The following is a 4,730-nucleotide window of genomic DNA, read 5'->3' on the forward strand; positions in this document are numbered from 1 at the left end:
AGAATCAGAAAAAGGAATGAGGGGTTGGGGAAGAGGGCCAGCCGTTGACATCAGAGCACCAAGGATGGCTAAGAACCCAACACAGACTGTGTTTGTGTCATCTTTGGAGATAATGAAGGTGAAGTGGCAGTCATCTTAATGCCACTCCTATCCCTGATCAAACAGAGCTTTTATCTTCATAGTTCAGAAGTGTACAGAGCTGAATGATGGCAAAATGATGGTCAGCTCTGTGTGAGTCTGTGTGTGTGTTATAGCCATCCATTAATAATTCATGCTGTAGCTAAAAGAAGAGAGAGTCAGACCTGTCTTCAGCACCCGCCCTCAGCCTCCAGCACGTGCTCCCTGCCACAGGCCCTTCTGGGGACCACCTGTCTCTCCTCCTGGGACCAGAGGCACCTGTCTGCCGCATCACGCAGCGCCTGACATGCTTGTGACAAATGCTGGCATCCCCCCTCAGGATTTTTCTTCCACCTACCCAAAATCAAATGGGCAATGTGGCGATTTATCCTCCCTCCCCTTGTCCTCCCAGCCTACTCAGCTTGAGTTCTGATTGGCCCCCACCCTGCCAGCAGCAGCCTATCAGGAGCAAGCCCTAGGACTAGCTTTTAGTGATGTCCCAGGTGCTCACTGAAGCCTCTGGACAGTCACAAAGAGGGAGGATGAGTGTGTATTATCTCCTCCCTCTTGTACCCCAGTCTGCTCTGGGACAGTTTGTCCCAGAAAATCTCTGGCAGACTTTTTCATTCCTTGTTTGAAGACAGGCAGAGGACATCTCCTGCCCCTGCTCTCTTCATTTCTCAAATTGGCACTGGCCCTCATGGGAGTGACTCCACCATCCCCATGCAGGAGAGGACAGAGATCTGGACTCTGCCTCCACTCCCAGCAGGTGAGAGGCAGCAGCTCCAAGACGGAAGGGCTCCAAACTCCTCTCAACCCATACCCACCCTGAAGTGGGACTCAGAACATCAACACAGCTGACAATGGAAACCAAGGCCCCTGGCAGTGGTGGAACCATTCCTGCAGACGTCAGGGAAGATGGTTGGCATCACACCCCAGACCACCAAGCGTCATGCAATTATTTTAGGTGTCACTCTTCTTCCTCCATTTACCTCCCTGGTCATGTGTTTCGAAAGTTCAAGTTCAACAGGTATTTGGTTCAACACCTTCAATATGTCAGGCACTGTGCCTGCTACTAGGGATGGAGCAGTGAACAAAGCCAAGTCCCTGGCTCCTGGAGATCTTGTTCTAGTGAGGTGGAGGTACAGGCCCTGTGGCTGGCAGGGTGAAGAATATTCCAGGAAAAGGCCCGAGCAGGCACAAGGCCCAGGGTGAGAGCCTGCCTGGGGGGTTCCAGGAACAGCAGGGGCTGGGAAGCTGGAGGGTGGAGCGCACAGGAGACAGGTCAGAGAGGTCCCAGGCCAGGTAAGGCCGGGACGCTGGACACTGTAGGGACTTTGCACCCCTGACGGAGGAGGGAACCTATGGATGGTCTTGAGCAGAGAAACCATGTGACCTGATCAGGCTTTCACACCCATGGTTGCAGGGTTGGGATCACGGTAAGGGACAAAGCCAGAAACAGGAAATCCAGCCAGGGGCTAATGGGATACTCCCGGCAATGATGGTATCTGCCCTGGCTAGTGGCTGTGAGGGTGCAAAGGGCTGCCTCTGGATACTAATACAGGTGTGGGTGTGGCTTTGCCAAGGGACAGAGTGCATAAAGCCTCCCTCCTTGAGAAGCTTGCCTCCCTCCTCCATAGAATCCACCTGTTCCATGTCCACATTCTGGAAGAAGAGTGTCGTTGCCTGCTGCTTCACTGCTCACTTCCCCTATGGGAGGTGAGAGAATTCCTGGATCCCAGCACACCAGGCAATCTCCGACATGAGTGAGATGTTACCTCTACTCTTCTCACGGGGGCATAGGTGGAAGACAGGGACACAAAGCTTCCTTGTCCTGAGCCCCACCAGGCCCTTTGCACACCCTCAGCAAAGAGGAGAGTTCCCCAGTTCAGCGATACTGATGGGGGTGCATTGACTCCTAGACCGAGGTGGGCCGCCCTGCACAGATCCTGCCCCCAGGAACTGGCAGGGGTGGAGCCTGACCCACACCTGGGCCATCTGACTAAACCACGTCCTTATTTCCCTAAGAAAGTTCTGATTTTCTCTCTCTGGGTCCTGGTGTAGAAAGACTATTCTGCCACTAGCCTGTAAGCTTTTCCTGGTTCAATCACCTCCCTGACTTAAAGACAGAGCCCCCTGCAGTTCTTTAGTCCTCCTCCCTAGGTTTTAAGTCTTTGAAAATGAACCATTTCATGAAACAGGGCTGCTACAAAAATTGTGTTAGTATATGGAAACCTCTTCTACACAACAAAACCTGTTTATACTTAGAGCAATACACTGAAAATAAATCTACCAAAAGTGTAAACAATGAACTTCTCTAGAAGTTTGACTTTTCTTTGGTTCTTTCCTGTGTTAACCAACTTACCTGCGATTTCAAGGAGGCATTACTTCCTGGGGTTTACAAACATAGGCCCTGCATTGGACAGCCTGGATTCACCCTTGGCCCCGCGGCTTCCGCTGGTCTGCAGCCTTTCCTTGGCATCTCTGGGCCTCTTTTTCCTGTTGCACAAAATGAGGATTCTACCTATAATCATCCCTCCCTCCAGAGCTGTTATCAGGACCCACTGAGGAAGTGCAGGTAAACAATTTATCACATCCTGGCACGTCGTAAGAGCTGAATGAATGACAGCTCTCACAATGAGGCTGTGTTGCTCTTAAATCACGGGGTTTTCAAAGCAGTTTTTGGAAGAATAATTAAAAAATAATTCAAAAGCCAGGGTTGGGAGGAGGAGAATTAAAACTTGTTCTAATCTTCAAAGCGTGTGTGTCTGAGGCTTCGGCGTTGGGAACATTTCAAAGCTTCCTAGAATCTATCTTCATTTGGTGCCCAAGCACTGGGGAAAAATGATAAACAGGCTCTCGGCAAGAGACACAATTAACAAGCCACTGGATGGAGGCTGTTCTCAGGGAGGCAGCGGGGCGCTCCCTCGCTCCTGTGTGTGTGGGGTATGCGGGGGTGTGTGTGTGTGTGTGTGTGGTGGGTGGAGCATGCATGTGGCATGTGGCATGTGGCGTGGTGTGTAGCGTGTGTGTGCTGTATCTGTTATACTGTGTGGCATTTGTGGTGTGTGGTATGGGAAGATGGGAATTTTTGTGGGGTGTGTATGGCGTGGGTTCTTTTTATATTTGTGATATACTGTGTGTGGTGTGCGTAGTGTAGCAAGGTAAGGGTGAGTGTCTTTTGGAGCGTGTGTGTGTGATGCGTGGTGTGTATAGAATTTGTGGTGTGTGGTGTTTGTGATGTGTGGTGTTTGTGGTGTGTATGTAGTGTGTGTAGTGGGGGTACAAGGGTAAGTCTTGTGTGTGGTGTGGGGGTGAGCGTGTGGGATGGATGGTAGGGGCTGAGGGCCAGTCTTTTGTGTGTGGTGTGGGGGGGGGCAAGGGTGAGTCTTTTGTGTGTGATGTGGGGGTGGGGTGTGTGTGTGTGTGTGTGTGTGTGGTGTGTGGTCAGGGGGGCGGGGGTGTCTTTTGTGTGCAGTAAGTGTGGTGTCTGGGGCCGAGTGTGTGTGTAGTGTGTGGTGTGAGGGTGTCTTTTATGTGTGGTATATGCATGGGGGGGTTAAGGACAGGGCTTGTAGTCCTGGCATGGGCACAGGCGGTGGCGGGGGACACACAACTGTCCAGATCCTTTCGTTCATTCAGTCTGCACGCCCTGCCACATGTGGGCTGAGCACTGGTGAGCCAGATGGACAGGGGTGCAGAGGTCAGATCAAAGCTGCATGTCCCTGAATGATCTAAGCATGTTTGCAATGGCTTCCCCTGGGGACCACTTAAGCTACCTCTGAGGGACAAAGCTGACTAGATGGCCAGCCCTGATAGAGAGGCTATGCTGAGTTGGGCTGGTCATGACCGTCCTTGTCCTCAGCATGGATCTCCACAGCATCCTCTCATCAGGTCCTGGTGGCATCATCACCCGCCAGGTCCTTTTCACAGCAGCACACTTACCTGCCTGGCCCCCACCCCTGTGCTCACCCCATCACTGACCTGTGCAGACCAGCTCGCTCCTCCATGCCCATACCAGACCGAGAGGTCCTGGGACCTGGCTCAGTCTCATTTGGGAGCCTGGTCCCTGGGCTGACTCCTGGAAAGTGGTAGGGAGGAGCGTGAGACCTGGATCCAGCTGCCCCGCAACATGTCGGGACAGCTCTACGACAGGGCACATTCACAGGTGAGTTTCCTCATCTGGGGATGGTTTTATGCAGTGGAGACAAGACTATGAACATCAATTGCCTAGACTTATGGCTGACATAGAAAACAGTTAAAAGGTTGTCAACTTAAGAGCCAACAACCAAAATACAAAGGTGTTGGGTGAAGGAGGTATGACACCCCTTCCTTCTGACTCCCCCTGCTGGTCATTTGGGGGATCCCCCTCTGGCAGGGCTTTCAAACCCCTTATCAGGGCATTGGTAGCCCTGGCAGTGGCTCTTACCCAGCTGCAGGGGAACCGGGCGATCATGGAGGGAGCGCTTTTCCCCATCCTCCAGGTGGACCACATGACCAGGGAGAGATGGAAGCCAAGGGAGGAGGCAGACACTCTGTCTGGATGATAAAAGGGCTAGTGCCGAGGGCAAATGCAGAGTTTGGGGTCAAGCAGGGGGATCCCTACAATCTCC

Source organism: Carlito syrichta, unplaced genomic scaffold, assembly GCF_000164805.1.
Source record: "Carlito syrichta isolate Samal-C Ts95f unplaced genomic scaffold, Tarsius_syrichta-2.0.1 Scaffold312078, whole genome shotgun sequence".
Taxonomy (NCBI): Eukaryota; Metazoa; Chordata; class Mammalia; order Primates; family Tarsiidae; genus Carlito; species Carlito syrichta.